Raw genomic sequence first — 16,521 nt, 5'->3', positions numbered from 1 at the left:
TTCCAGGTCCCTCTGAATGAGAGCCCTGTCTTCAAGCATATTGACTGACCCCCATTTTGGTGTTGTCCACAGAGTTGATTAGGTACATTACATCTCCTTGTCCAAGTCACTAATAAAGATACTAAACTGGTCCTAGGATAAGCCCTGAAGAACTTCACCTGTCACTGGCCTGCAGGTAGAATACATCCCATTAACCGCTACCCTTTGAGACCAACAATCCAGCCAATATTTCACCCATTTAGTATGCCAACCATCCAGACCTAACGTCCTAACTTAGGGCAAGAATATTGTGGCAGACCATATCAAAAGCCTTGCTAAAGTCTAGGTACACAACATCCACAAAACCAGTCATTTCATCACAGAAGACAAAGAGACGAGTCCACCATGATTTATCCTTGGTAAGTCATGTTCTTCTCCTTCATGTGTTCAGAAATAGCATGGATGCACTCACTCCATGATTCTCTCAGGGATGGAAGTGAGGCAGACCAGTCTGCAGTTCCCTGAACTGTCTTTACTTCCTTTTTTAATGATGGGTGAAACATTTGTCTTTCTCCAGCAGCTGGGAACCTCCTCTGGTCTCCATGATCTTGCAAAGATGATAGACAGTGGCCTTTCAATGATATCAGTCAGCTCTTTCAGCCTACTCAGATGCAGCTGGCCTAGATCACATGGACTTGTATGGGATGTATACACCTATATTGCTTTGGATAGGATCTGATCAGCTGCTAGATAAATTCATTCCCAGCTTTGGCTATGTGTAAACATTATATCTCCCAAAGTCAGTTATGTTCAGTCTTAAACTAGAATCATTTTCTCATATTTGCCTGTGTTGTGCTTTAGTACTGATCATGAAAATATCCTGTTCCATTGTTTTTTTTGCCATTTCCTTGCTTATACCATTATTGTTAATGTGCTACTGCTGACTAATACCTTGTCATTGTCAGGAGTCCCAAATGAGAGGACTAACTTCTTTCACCTGAAATGTTTTTCCTGTCATGAGGTCTGACATAGATTCTCTTATATCGATTATCTCTTAACAAGAAAAATCACATGCCTCCAAAAGCTGGAGATTCTGTTGGTTTCTAAATGCTTTGTCAGTTTACCCGGGTTCCTATTATGCTTTTGTTTGTGTGAAAGCTGTGAGAATTAAGGCATATGAAGCTGACAGAAAAAATCTTTTAAATGCTGATTTTAGTCTTACCAGTGTAATTCTCTCAAATTCTTGTTTTAGTTTGACCACGGTATTACTAATATGAACAAAAAGTTGTATTTCCCTCCTAGTCCTAAGTCCAAACAAGTGTTCATATCTACTCAGTTATGCTGTTAGACACTCTAGTTATTGAATAAGCTTAGCTTTCAGGAATATCATGTATAGGCTGACATACTGGTACATGGCATTGCCAAAGGCATCAGAACTGATATTAGGCAGAGAAGTTTTAAAAGAGAACAAAGCATGGCCTCAGCTCTTTGAGGGTCAAAACAGTCTTGTCATCAACAGTATTTTAAAGAAAATAAATTGTCTGAGGAGACATGGCCATGTCATCTTGCCCCAAGCACCATCTTCTAAAAAATATCTATAGCAAGAAAAAACAATGAAACTCCAAGACTCTGGCCTTCATAGTTTTCCAGATCTGCTGTGTTTGGGTCTGGAAATATTGGGAACAGAAAAAGCAGTTCATAATTGGAGTCCAGTTTATAATTTCACACACATTTTTATAGTTTGTTACTTTTGCTTTTGGCTACTTGAACCCCAATTCCAGAAAGGATGCAGCAGGCCTCAATTACTATCTATCACATACATCTGTGAAGGTTTGCGCAGTCATCTGTGCTTAAACTGAGAAGAGAATTTACATTTCTGACACAGAAGATGTGTCCGCTTGGCCCCACTAACCTTGAAGCTAAATAGAGCAAGTCTATAGTGGTCCCGTGTGGCCTGTCAGCACAGGTGTAGCGTGAGATAACAGCTCCTGGAGCAAGCGCAGACCCTGACGCCTTGGTACACATCTAAGGCTCGGTGGAGTGTTGGACACCACGCTGGAAAACATAGTCTAGGTTTGTGCCATGCGAGATAGCTAGTTTCTAGTTAACTTCCTAGCCAAAGTGGGAGAGTGTATTGTAGCTCAGTCATGTCGGAGGAAGAAAAGACAGAGGGAAATGTACAGCTATGTAGATACATCACATACAGCATGTACGCGTAATAGGGAAAATAAAGCGTGCTTTGATGCCTTAAATTTTTGTCAAGTTATTTTCTGAGGACTGCTCTTTGCCACTCTGGTGTTCGGTCACATGGAAGGAGGCTGAATTTGGCATGGGCTTCAGAAACTTTCTGCGTGCTCTTTGGCCTAAACATCTAAGACATCACACCTTGTGGCTTTCAGGAGGACCAAATCTTCCTACCTTCATCAGTGGGAGTGTTTGGCTTGCAGTTTGTCACTGCATTCTGCGTCCTGTCACCAGCACTCCCAGTTCCTACCCCAGGTTTCACTGCTGATTCGTTAAAGCGACACCTATGCACTTCTGGAGAAAACCTCGAATTATCAGATAGCTGTAGGCCCTGAAATAAGGCATGCACCTTGGCCAGAATGTAAGCCACCTTAGCTACTCTCATTCTCCAAGGAAGCGCAATTCATTTTTCAAGCCTGGGGTCCCGGACACCGTCCCTCGGGCCCCCCGGGCCGCGGCAGGAGGCCCCCGGGCCGCAGGGCGGCTGCCCGCCGTCCGGGGGAAGCAGGCGGAGAGGCGCGGGACGCCGCTCCCCTCGCAGCTCCCCTCACCACCAACGGCCGCGCACGACGGGGCGGGGCGGGGGCGGGGCGCTCGGGGGGCCGGCCCTGCTCCGCGGGGTGGGGGGAGGGGGCCGCGAGCGCCGTGCCCGAGTGAGCGCTCCTTGCGCATGCGCCGCGAGCGCGGCGCCCCCGCTCGGCTCCGCTCGGGCTCCGCTCGGCTATTTCCGCCTCTTTGTTTTAAACTCCGGGCCGAGCCTTTTAATTTTATCCCCCCCTTTTATTTTTTTCGGGGGGGGGGGTGGAGGGGAAGAAGAGCCGGTATTTCCCACCCCCCCCTCTGCCTTCGTCTCTTTTTTTGTTCTTTTTGTTGTTGTTTTTTCGCGGCGGCGAAGGGAGGAGAAGGAGGCTCGGTGACGGGCAGGACAGGACAGGACAGGAGAGCAGCCCGGCGCCACGCCGGCCCCGGCCGCGGGGGGAACGGCCCCCTCCCCCCGCGCCAACGGCCGCAGCGCCGCCCCACCCCCCGCCGACAGGTCAGCCGGGGCCGGGGGGCGCGGGGGGAGGGCAGGCGCGGCCGGTGCGGGGCGGCGGGGCCCGGGGGCCGCCCCTACCCCCTGCCGCGGGGTGCGGGGCTGCCCCCCGGCCTGGCTGCCAGCCCGGGGGGGGGCCCGGGGGGGCCCTCCCCTCCGCGGCGTGGGAGCCTGCGGGCGGCCTGGGGCGTGTGCGTGTGCGTGCGGGGCCCGACCCGATCGCCCCGGCTGCGGGGGGAGGCGCGTGTCCGTCAGCGTGGGGGCGGCGGAGGTGGAGAGCAGCGGGGGCGTGAGAGTGCCCTGTAGGTGAACTGGAGTGTGCCCTCGAATCGGTAGGGCTCGCCAAAGGCTTGCTGCTGTGGTTTATGAAGTACTTGGGTTTTCTTTTGCTGCTTCACCTGTGTTTCCTTCTGGAAGTGTCACATGCCTACCACTCAGCCTCGCCTCAATTTAGCCATTTTCTGCCCTCTGCGTATGAAATAAGGGTATCGGAGGCACCAGTATCTGGAAATTCCGTTTGATTATCCATATGTGCTCTGGAAGGTTCCTTTGGAAATGCTATGCTTGGTATCTTTTGAAATAGTCCTACATATAATTGTCTTGATGTGTTTCACAGAAGAATTAAGACTGTGGATGAAAAGGTTTGAATTAAAAAAAAAAAGTTGGCATGCTCCTGGAACATAAGGTTCCTCTTAACTTCTCCATCCCCTTATATATCTACTGTTTTGAATTGGTTTTCACTGTAAAGTGTGAACAACTAGGCATATGTTAAATAATGTTATTGTAGGTCTTACTACTAGATGGTGTGCATTTTCCATTGATTATTGCTGGGTAGGCTGCTTGTGAAGTTTCAGTTCTTCCTGTTAGTGGCAGGTCAGATAAGAGTCTGTAGTGTGACCTTATTGTGTGTCTCAAAAGCTGTTTTGCAATTCGTAAGACTGCTTGACAGATGACAAGATAAATAGAAACCTTATACCTTTCCAATAGCTTTATTATTTCAATTTAAGTGGTCCTTGTAGATATTTTGTAACGTATTTAAGAGAATACAGAACCTGGTCAGAACTTGAGATACTTGGGGTGATCATATATGCTCAGTTAGAGGAAGATCTGGCATTTTTTTCTGAAGAGGTGTACTGGGGTACTACAACAGAAAGCATGGAAAGATTTAAAATTTAAAGCATTTTAAAGCCATTATTTGAGGAAAATTTGTTTAATTTCTTTACGCAGGTTGAGCTAGCCAATGTAGTCTTGTGGCTCTGCTTTCACCATTGGAAAATCGAGGTTGAACATGTGTAAAATGTTGCGTTAACTTGTAGTCTATGTAGCTTTTGTAACAAGGGTAGCGTAATACTAATGCCTAGAATGACAGAAGTTAAATATCTTGCTGTGAAAAACTTCTGCTACTAGAGGACTGTAAAGTTTCATTTCTAGTTGCTGCAGTTGCCTGTGCTACTCCTTAATTCTCCTGGCTACCTATCTGCTTGAGCGGAGGTTGCTGCTCAGCTTTATATTTCAGATAGGTAATCTTTCTTGCTAAGAAGAGTTTACATTTGTTTTAATAACCCCCTCCCCCCCCCCCCCCCACACACACCAGGTTAGTGATCCCTTAGGACTGAAATAATTCCAGGTTAAAATACTGAACTCTCCAGGAAACTCTGAAAGGAGATATACTAAAAGCACTTCCATTGAAACACTTAAGCTAGATATGGCCTGTGGAATGTATGTAGACATGTTTTGAAAAGCTTGCATGTTGACAATGTTTCACTTTTCAGCTACTGTCTTAAGAAATGGTATGGGCTTACAAGAAAATGTAATAAGACCTTGTAAGAATAAGAGTGTAGAATGTTCTCTTATGTGCAGGTAATAAACATTTCCTCCATTTTTTTTTTTGTTGTTGTTGAAACTGTTGCCCAATTGATATACAGTCTGAAGATACTATTTGGAAGCTGGTATTGATAGTAGTGTTTGGAGATGCAATATTTTTAAGACTGGCAGTGTTCCTGAGTGTTTAGTAGGTTAAACTCTGCTTCCTTTTTGTCATTGCTAGTAAAAATGTTTGATCATTGTTATAACTAGTCCATTTTGCTGGGTTAGGTACACTGTCAGGTGTAAAGGAAATCTTGAGCGTGTTTTCTCTAGACAGTTTGACTGGAGTAAGTTAAAAGCTGGGAAGATGCTGTTCACATCCACGATCTGTTACTCTGCACAAGACTTCTTTTGAAGGTGTGTTTTGAAGTAAATTTATAGTTTCATATTGCTCGCATCTGCCTTTTTTAAAACTCAAGCTTACTGTGTTAGACTTTAAGTTTCCTTGCTACTACAGAGTAGTAAGTGCAGTAAAAGGGAGGAGAGTAAGGGGTTGTTCCGTGCTTAAAAGTAATCCTTACTATTGTGATATGTATCATTATGTTTTGTTGCTGACTGAAGAGACTATAAACAATAGTTTGCTATATAACGTACTTGCAAGATAAAGGGAAAATTTGCTGCTCTTCATTGCTTTGAATTTTCTCAAGTTAACTTTCTACTATCTTTTAATCTACAGAATGACTATGACTTGATTGGTAGTACCATTTTCCCTTCCTTCCCCCCTCTCCCTCATTTTCTTTACCAGAAAGAACACTTTAAAGCAACAATTGAGTTCGTTCTGAGGGAAGTTCTCAGCCTGAAAGATGTATTACTTAAAATAGTGTCCATCCTTTTACTAAGAGAAATTAGAATGAGTTGGTTTTCAAATTTCAGTCATTCCATGTTGTCTGGAAAACCCAACCAAGTCTTTATTTTTTCTTATTTTTAGTAAAAAAGATTAATAAAAACATTTCTACAAGAATTAAATCAGTTTTAATGCTGCTGGCTTTACACATACTGCTATTAATAGTGAACTTTGGGAAAGTTGTGTCTTCCCACCAGCTTCAGTAAAATCTGTAGACAATAAAATGTGTCTGCTTGTGTCTGTATAGCCACTTAGCATCTCAAATGTGTCTGTTGCAGAGAACTCCATTTTTGATGTCTATCTGGTACAATAAGACCTCATGATCTGTTAGGAAACTGAACTTGATATTTGAAGCACTTGACAGTAATGCAGTTGTTTTTCTGGAGGTGACTCTTTTTATTGGTGAATGTATTCTCAAGCATGTTTTGTCTAGGTGGTGGTTAGTTGGTAAAAGTGAATTTGCTAGAAGCAGTTTACTTAGAAATGCTGCATTACCTTTTGCTATTGAATAGTTATCATTTGAGACTTCTTTTTGAAATGTAGAAAAGGTTAAAAGTTTCCTTTCTCGTATTTTAGTTTTGAATGATTTCTTTGACATAGGAGCTTCACTTTTCTTTCCTTATCCCTACATTTTCTATAAAGACCGATGCCTGTATAGAAGAGACCTGAATAAATTTTCAGCTGTTGGACAAAGTACAGTGAGCTCAAGAGTTATGTGTTCCTTGAGCTGAAAGGTGATTAGTCAAGCAGTAATGACTGCCTCTTTGTTCAAGTCACAGTTAACAGTGATGGGATCAGAGGAAAGTGTTTAAGGGATGTGAGTGAGGACTAGAGATACTGCAGGTGTATGTGTGTTGGCATTATTACAATGCGGGGTAAGGTTGTAAGGAAGAGAGATACATAAATGCAAAGTAAATCAGACTTTTGTAGGTCTGCTGCTTATGGAACAAATTATTTAAACTAATTCTACCTTTACTTTTTCATCTCTGTGCAAAGTGATAAGGGGATTTGTCATATCCCCATAGACATATATTTAGGTTGCTATTAACAGATAACTGTTTTGTGTGCTGACCTTGTGACAGACAATAACTTAAAACATTGACTGCATTTAAAAAAAAAGGGGGTTTTGGTTGCAATAACTATCCTTATTGCTTGAAACTGAGGATGTCTTTGTTTCTCACCTTAATCAAAATAAAATTGTTATTCACAAAAAATTCTGTATATGTTTTGTGTGAGTGGGAATATGTGCTGTGCAGTATTTGCTTAATTAAAAGAGCAAAGTAACTTTTCTGGTTGCCAGAATGAGTATCATATAATTGCTGATTTGCAAATGGTTCTCTTGTCAGTTTTCTCAGATTTACTTACAAACTGTTCTTCAACCCTCTGCATAACCAGACAGTTAGTGTGTGACACTTATCTTCAGTAGGTTGTATATTCGTTGTGATATTACTGAATATACAAGTCTTGTGTGAATTGTGAGTGACACTGTGACTGAACATTTTAAAAGATCACCAGACCATGGGTTATCTCTGTGATATCTTGTCATGTGCATGCAAACTTTATTATTAAACTGTAACCATATATGTAAAAATATGTAAGTGTGGACAGTGTGGTGTTTGCAGATTTTCATGTAATGTGTTGTTCTGTGCAGTTTTTTCCCCCTGCTTTGTCAACTGAAAGAACAAGCTGAAAGGTACGATACAGCTGCTGAATTTAAATATTCTTTGTGAAGAACTGGCTCATGTGCAGATGGCATTTCCTGGTGTATGTGAACCATTTATTAATTTAAGTACACAGTTTGACATAATGGAAGCTGTGAGTCAGTTAGTTACTTAGTTCAAATGTACTGCCCAATTTATTCTAACTTATTAGGCAAGAGAAATACACTGCAAAAGTGTTCAACTTTATTAAACCAGATTTATTTGTTGCACTGAATAGTGGCTATCAGTAGCCTTTATTGGAGGAATGGGAATTCTTTAACTTAATGTCATGGTATGCTTTGTTTATTCAGAATGACTTTGCCCAAAAAACATTTGGGCGCCGAGACCTTTAGAAGTCAAAACTGTGTTCTTAGAGTTGAGGTCAAAGTGGACTGAGAGCTCATCTTATCTCCTGTGTTCAAATGATTATCTTCCACACAATTGCCCTAGTAATAGTAACTGTTCTTGTTTTGTTTATATTTTTTGCCTACAGTATAATATGTGCTCTAGACACAAGGAACCTTGTCCTCATTTGAGGATTCAAAAGAGGCAAGATCTAAGGGAATTTTTTACATGTGCTTTTTGGAGTAGCTAATCATGCAACTGTTGAAAATGCACATGCCCCAGGTTTCTAAAACAAATTGATTTCATTCCAAACTCTTAATTCTTGCTAAACCCTTATCTGTTATGTTAGCTAACAAGACTTAATACTCCCTATTTTTCACCTTAGGAGGGTGCTAACACACTGTAATCAAATCAGCCCCCTTGATCCTTGAAATGTTTCTTTTACTCCTTCTGTCTCTGAATTATTCCTTCTCTGTGAAGTATGGACACCAGAGCTGCATGCAGTATTTGCCTGATCAGTTCTGTCTGCATTTACACCTCCCCCACCCTCCCCCCACACCAAGTTGCGGTGATACAGCCATTGATTACAGTGGCCTTTTGTGCTTTAGCTTTACTAGATGATTGTTTGCTGTCCCATACATTTTTTCAAGCTTAACTGAATCCTTTTAAGGGAAAAGCAAACATAATACCACCACTTCTTAAATGTTCACCTAGAATTTGTCTCCAAGTTCAAGCTGCTTTTTGCCTCGTGACAAAGTCCTGCATTTTAGGAAAAGTTCTCTCTTCTGTTGGAGTGGGAAATGCATAATCAAAAATTATACTCTATGAATAAAATTCATCAGGTTTAGAGAAAAACATTTACCCTGTTTCAGAAACAATGTGTGCATTTGTATCATTTGTTGAATGAGTTACATAACTAATCTGCCTTTTACTGTACCAGCTCCTTAAGATTGATTGCAAAGTCACCTTCCTTCTTAAACCAATTTATGCTTTAAAATCATGTTTTTTTTATATCTGTCTGCCACAAGATGATGGTTAATTTACAGGTGTTTGGTTTGGGGCGGGTCGGGGGGTGGGGTGGAACATAGGAAAGTGCTTTGATCTGTTCTTACACTGTTCTCAGCCAGATTGTGAAGATATCCCCAACATTTTCCCTGCCCTGGCCTGGATAATCCACATAAACATTTTTCCTTCTCATCCCTGTTTTACTAATGTGTTCTGGATTTGCTAAACTGTAATTGTTTTGCATGGAATCTGTACTTTTAAATTCTGATGATTATTGCTACAATCTCTGTCTATCAGTCAATCTGTCTATCTCTTGTCTACAGTACAATCTAGCCCACTTGAAATACTATTGTAACTGCTTGTTTTGCCAAAAGTATGGATCTAAGTATTGCTGAGCAGTAATAGTTTAACTGAAAGGTGCTTTTTAATAATACTTGTCTTTGTTAATAATACTGTCTTGCTTGGTGGCACCAAATTAAGTTGTTTATATGGATACCAATTTATTAACCTTGTGCTTGATCAATCTTGACTGTCCAGGATGAGGCAGAAATCACTCCAGTGATCAGGTTATCCCATAATAATTTCGTAGGATACTTTGTGTAGCTTCACTCAAGCTTCTTGTCTCAGCTGTTGCCCACAAGAATACTAGTCTGGACTCATATAGGTTTATTTCTGAGGCAACATAAATGGTGCCTGACCAGATAAAAAGGCTTCTGTCTGGCCAGTGGAGCTAATTTTCTTCAGTTTACCTTTCTGCATGCTAGATTCTCTCATGACAGAAGTCGCAAGAAGCAGACCATGTATGTTGATTCACACAGTACTAAATGCATCTTGACATTTGCAGGTTTCATTTTATGAATATATTAGATCACCTTTGAAATATGTGGGTTTGAAAAGTAGTGTATGAGTTGTAAGCACTTATTAATTAGTCATTATCTTAGATGCTACCATTAGAAATTGCTTACAGGAATGTGTCTGCTGTAATCTGTAACAGTTATTTACATTCTGTATGGTTGTTGTGCACATGTAATAACTCATGAGTGTAGTTATGACTTTTCTGAAAATGGCTTGCTTTTGGAAGAAGAGTTACAAATTGAGAGAGGATAATGCCAAATTTCTAGGTTTTGATCTAAAAACATACTACCTTGCCCATTGTTTTGCTGAAGCTAACAATGTAATGAGAAAGAAATAAGTGTAGGGCTAATTCTGTAGTCCTGTTAAGCCTTTTTGTGATCAAGTATGTGAATGCTTTATAGTCTGATGTATTTTCACAACTTCTCTCTGGGTAGGGAAGTACTTTGGTTTCCACATTTCAGTTCCTCCCTCTGTCACTCCATAAAATGTGTCAAATGACTTGCCTAGTGGAACTTGAAGCAGACTTCCAAAGCCACTACTCTATTAAGTCATTCTCCAGTCATAAACATAAGAGGACATTAAACTGAAGTGCAAATTTCTGTGCACCAGTAACAAGTCCAAATTTTTGGAAGTGACTAGAAAATGTCAAGGGGGGGTTGATATTTTTTAAAATGTGGATTTACAGAGTGTAAGGATAAGACAAAAGTTTTCAGATTCCTCCTCTGTAGCCTCCATTATTAGGCCTTATATTATTTTATGGTATGTTCACTAGAGGAGTCAATGCAAGGGAAAAATGAGCTGCTTTTACTTCTTCCACAAATTCCTTATTTCTTCCCATACTAAGTAACTATTTTTCTAGTTAGTCATCTGTTGTGGCCAGCAGCAGACATGGACAATTTTAGCATGTAAATAGAAAAAAACAATTTCCTCAGTTCTCCCCCAGTCTTAACCAAAAAACAAAGGAAGGCACTTTTTTCTTTTTTCTTTTTCTTTTTTTTTTTTTCCTCCTCTGAAATGACTTTTTCAAATGCTTATAGAAATCTACATGTGGTACATCCTGGAAAAAAGTCTTTCAGATGCTCAGGATATGTGCTCTGTGGAGCTTTGCTCTGAGCGCACTATGAGGCAGAGTCCTTTCTTTCCTTGTCAGCCAAGCATTTAATATTACATGTTTCTTGTGAGGTATTTTGCTAAGTTGTGTTCTAAAGAATGGAGGGAGGGAATGTCAGTGAATATGTGTGTATTTAAACAACTATTACATTTTTGTTAACTTTAGGAAATTACTTTGATTTTTTTTTTCTCTCTTATAGCAGAGTTCAATCTCAAGAAGTAATTCTTGGTGGATGGCAGGGTACTGTAGTATTTGACAGCTTGCGTTGGAAGACTCTCTTCCCTCTGTTCTGTATATTCCTCACTTCCGTCTAGTGTTTGAAATTTGTGGTAGGGAGCAATAAGGATCTCCTAAAGTCATTTTGGTTTTAAAAATTCCTGGGGAGACTTAAGATATACCTGGTATCAGATTAAATATGGTACATAAGAAGGGCAATATTTATTTATTTATTCAGGTCTGTAGTCTTTGCGTGGAATGCCTGACTCTCTAGGCTGAGTAGCATCAGAGGACATTTTCTTCCAATGGTTTTTGAATAGTTGGTGTTGATATGTGTGGCTATAAAAGTTTGTTGATACAGTCATACTTTGAATGCTAATTAATTATCAATTCTGTCGTAATTCTGTAAGTTCTGTTATGTTTTAATACTATATACCTTCTCATATGAAATGAATAAAAGATTGATGTGATAAACTTTAGATTATAGATGACTTGCTATTTCTGTCATCTTAACTTGCTGCTTTCCTATGTACTGTTGTGGATTAGAAAAGCTCTGCAGTTTCTGCACAGTTTGTCTATGTGAAATGCTGTTGTTGATGCTTGGCTCCTGACTGCATATCAGTCGTTTAGGGGTTATTTGTCTACTTTCATACTAGCTTTCCACATACTGGTGTCTTTTTTTTTTTTTTTTTAAAGTTAGTTTCATGATCCATTCTTCTACTTACCTCACTTTTCCATTAGTTGACCACTTTGCTTCAGCCAGCTGTTAATGCAATGTTAGCTATCTTACTATGGAAGCTGAAGTTGGAAAGAGCTACTTGTTTAGCTAGCTGTTTTTCTGTGTCAACTTCTTCCTCCCTTTTTTTCCAGCACTGCTCCCTTATGTATAAAAGCTGGCATCCATGCCTTCTTTTAAGGGATTCTGAGGAATTTTGTGGAATGATTTAAGTGCAGAGCATGTCTTCAGTTCATTTGTGGACTGAAACTAAACTGTCCCAGAAGCTGTAGAGTACCGTTAGAGTGACTGGGTAAGGAAGAGTGACTTGACTTTCATTCTGTACTATGTTATATTTTCTATACTTCTGACTCTAGAAGGGCAGGTTTGAGCATGTGATGGAATGATTATATGCAGAGCTGAGAAGGGAATCTTCAGTTCAGAACGTAGTTAACTCTCTTCCTAGCTGGAATATGTGAAGCTGGTGTTAGCACTGCAGTTGGTGCTGAGTAAGTTGCAATGAGGGTAACTGGTAATTACTTACTATCTCTGAGATTAGATTAAGTGGTTGGTATTCAGCAATATTGAACACTAGTCAGAAAGCTAAATACAGACAATCATTTTTGGAGCTCTTTTAAGGTATGCGATCAAAGTATCTGGAGTATAAGAACAGCACTTTGGAATTAGGGCTGACAGGCTAGTTGGTGGTTTAAGCTCTCACCTGCCTGCATTCTTTTTTCCTGAAGTTTTCTCCTGCCCTTTTGCCTCATTCAGCCTGTATTGGTATAAAACTGCCTTTATCAGTGGTTTGTGCTAACATTCAATACTGGTAAAATGAGCACCTGAGGTGTAAGGATACACTCATTTCTTGCTTCATGGTGGTCCTCTCCAGTAAGGGTTGTACGGTTGCAGCCAGTAACTTAAACCGCAGGAATGAGACTGTCAAAACCCATACACAAATGAAATCAGTTTTGTGCTGATTGCTAAGATTATTTTGTGGCATTGATAGTTTAGCTTCTGTTAAAGATTAGCTACGCTGAGGAGCAGACTCTCTCCATTTTTAATAGCAACAGCATCGAAAGTCAGTGATCAGAATAGAGCAAAGAAGTCAGTTTTTTAAATGCTAAATCCTCTCATGCCATCATTTTCCACTGGATTTTTCTGTTGGAGTCCATATTCCTTAAACCAATATCATGTTGCAGTGTTAAGGCTGACAGGCAAGCTGGTGATGTTGTAATGCTATTGCTCTCACTTCTGTAGTTCAGGTTTCATCCTCCTTTAGAACTTTTCTTTGGTCATAGTTTGCAAAACTAGCTGTTGTTAATGACTTTGATGCAGAGTTTGGAATGAAAAAAAAAAGTTTGGTAATTGCAGGCATCTTTCCTGCTTACTGTTGTTTCTTTGGGGATGATAATGAATGTTTTCATGTTGATAGACATTTAACCTTCTCCCCACTTCCCCCCCCCAACACATGCAAAACAGTAGACCTAATTATGATGAGGAAATGAAAATAAACTGAAAGTGAGAACTGTAAAGGTGTAATCCTTACTACAGGTATAAGTTTTCATACACTGTTATTAAGAATGTTGTGGTCCCCTTTGAACCTTTCTGAATTGTGAAAGTTGGAGAATTCTTCACAGCGGCTTGATATTGTGGGTTGGAAAGGGATAAATATTCCAGTTCTTAAAAATTAGCTGCTCCTCCCCTTCCCTCTGCCTACTGGAAAAAAGAAAGAAAGAAAAAAAACCTATGGTCTGTTAGCTAGCTACTTCAGAATGCTGGATTTTGCAATCTGAGAGCAAAATGCAATAGTTATTTTACACAAGGCACACACAGAAATTTCAAAGAAGCACCAGACCTTGTTACTGTTATGATTTAATTAAGCCTGTCAAAAGTAAGAGATAGAATCGTTCCTTTAGAATATGTGACTGATCCCCAAATACAGGCATTGTGAGGTGGATTCAGAACGTCTGGCCTACAAAAAGCATGGCTGATGAAATGTAATTCTGAGTGTCTTTTCTGTTCCAGTAAAAGACACATTCTTACCTCCGTGCTGTTTGCTAAAGGTAGTTGACACAGTTGTTGCACTGCATTGCTCAAAAGCTGTAAAGGTGAAAATCTATTAAGGAAGCAGGGTTAGAATATCAGTAATCCAGAGCTCTTTTTTTATGTTCTTTGTTTTAATACAGTTAAGCTTTTTCGGTCAGCATGTCAAAATAGGCCTGGAGCCCAAAAGTAGAATTGCTGTTCTGGAGGACATGTTTTTCTGCTTATTGCCTAAGTGCAGGATGTTTTCCTCTCTTTATAGTATATTTCATTTTAAAAGGAAAAGAATAAAAAGCACATTAAGATAAATTTCATTTCATTTTTTTATATTCTCTTTCTTCCAGGAGAGTAACTTTCTTTTCCTCACTCCTTTCCTTGAACTATTTTTGTTTGGTTTCCTTTCTATTATCTGTTCAGTGCTGCTATTTCTTTCCTTACTTCCTCTCAGCTGTTTGTTCTGCTGCTTACGCTTGCTATCAGGAGTACTAATGTTACTCCAGTGTCATTTTGGTGCTCTTTATGTTCAGGCCTGATTTGGTTTGCACATAGGTCAGGACAAAAGGGGATTTCTGTTGAGCACGCTTACTTTTCCAAGGTTGTTGGCTCTTTCTTGTCTGTGGAGGGCTGACAGGCACCACCTATTCATTGTCCTTGATTCTGTAGAGGGTAAATGGCCCTAAGGTTTTTCTGCCCTGCGGTGGAATAGAGCATTCTTTGCCGAGAGCCTAGTAGTGTCTTGACAACTCAGCTGCTCTGCTGGAGGTCAGCGGAAATAGCTTTTGGGCCCTTGGTTTTGTGGCCGGCTGTCTTTCAAGGGAAATTTGTTATTTATAATAGATACAATTTGAGTGAAAGCTTTGACCACAAGAAATATGTGCTGCACAAGGCCTGTAGAGCTGACAATAAAGAGCCTACTGTAATAGGAGAGAGTACTGTTTAATGACAAGTGCACTCTGTGTAGTAAGTGATGATTTCCTCCTGGTATTACAGATTTTAGCATGGCTATCACTGGTGGAAGGGCAGGAGGAGAGGAAGACAGCAAAAGAGCAGTAGTGTAGCTTGTCTTAAAGTTGGGAGACATAATTAGGACTAGGAGTCTCATGGTAGGATTTGAAAAGTTCCATGTTACTGTTGTGATCAAAATAGTGTTTCACAGTGTGTAAGATAAACTGCAAGGCATTAAAACTAAGAGATTAAAACTGAAATTTGAATATGAAGTACTGTCAAGTTTCTCCCTAAAAGTAGCTGAGAAGATAAGTTGACTACTTACTGCTCCCTAGTGTCATTAGCACACTGAATAAAAGACTAATTTTTCTTTAAAAATACTTTCATTATGGTTCTATTACAGTTTTACTCTGCAAAGGTGTGAAAGTGAGACTTCTTTTGTTTCACCTAACCCTTGAAAAACTTGGCTCTAGTCCGTTCAGGCTAGAACTAAAAAAGTTGGGAATTTCACTAAAGATAGTCCAAAATAGTTCTTGAAGAAAATAGAAAATGTTATTTCAGAGTCCTGATAACAGAAGAGACAGATGTTTCTGTGTCTGCTCTGGTTAAAGGATTGTTCTGTTCCTTGCTTATTTGAGAGGAAAACAAACAAAACAAAACAAAAGGCCAAGCTTTTTGCAGGTAAAGCGGTTGAATTTTATTGTGTGAAGATTGTCTTGACTGGTGCTGTCAGTTTTATCAATGAGAAGTGAAAGCGCCGTGATCTGGGTTTTTATCCAGTTTTTTTAAATAATAAATGTATTTATCTATGAATGAAGCTAAACACCAGGTTCCTTTTTTCATTTGCCAGTCACTTAGAAAGCTAGGGTTGTATCTGAGGTAAGAAAGCTGCAGCAACAAAGGTTCGAAGGAGATCATTTAACTGTCTGTATTACCTGGTTGCTTCAGTTTATCTCTCAAAGAGCTAAATGTTAAAATGATATCAGGAAAAGTGAGAGCAGCATATATATTAAAGCCACACTGAGGTTTCAGGAGCAAAAGAAGATACAAGATTTTGCAAAGCTTTTATTTATTTATTTATATAGTTTGTCAGGCAGCTAACTTCATTCAAGTTACAGAGTATGCACCTGACTCCAGAAGGAATAGAGTACCTGTTGTTCATGTGCAAGGTATAGGGCAGTCCTAATAACATTTACTCATCTTCTATCATAGCAGCCAAGAGAGAGCTGTCAGATCATTGAAGCCTTAACAGTTGATCACTTAAATTTTTTAAGTAAAGACATGAATATGTAACTTTTCAGATTCTTTCAATTGAATCGCATGCAGCTAGAGCTGATTATTCTAAAATGATGTAATCTGGGTTTTATTAAACTTCACTTTTATTTAAAAAAAAAAAAAAAAAAGAGGTTGCAGGTAAAATGAGCATTCAGTTAAATTGTAGACGTGCCTTTCTATTTTTTGCCTGCTGGTGCCTCCTGTATTCTCAGCATAGACATCCATCTTGATAGTTACAGTTTTCCTGGGCTGCCACTGTGTCTGAGCTAATAGCAGAGTCAGGTGACTGACCACCTGAATTTTTAAAGGCTTTTTACTAAATACTCAACAGAATTGTCTTCT

General features: G+C 40.0%; 1 protein-coding gene across 1 annotated transcript in view; it reads left to right on the top strand.

Moving 5' to 3' along the window:
- The first annotated feature begins 2,940 nt into the window (after positions 1–2,940).
- Positions 2,941–16,521, top strand: part of PCGF3 (polycomb group ring finger 3) — a 52,598-nt gene continuing 39,017 nt past the window's right edge. Inside the window, exon 1 of the mRNA XM_067315846.1 lies at positions 2,941–3,259. The gene's annotated coding sequence lies outside the window, so the exon portion shown is untranslated. The remainder of the gene's footprint in view (positions 3,260–16,521) is intronic.

Source organism: Apteryx mantelli, chromosome Z (genome assembly GCF_036417845.1).
Source record: "Apteryx mantelli isolate bAptMan1 chromosome Z, bAptMan1.hap1, whole genome shotgun sequence".
In the NCBI taxonomy this organism is placed as follows: domain Eukaryota; kingdom Metazoa; phylum Chordata; class Aves; order Apterygiformes; family Apterygidae; genus Apteryx; species Apteryx mantelli.
This window is presented reverse-complemented; position numbering and strand designations above follow the sequence as displayed.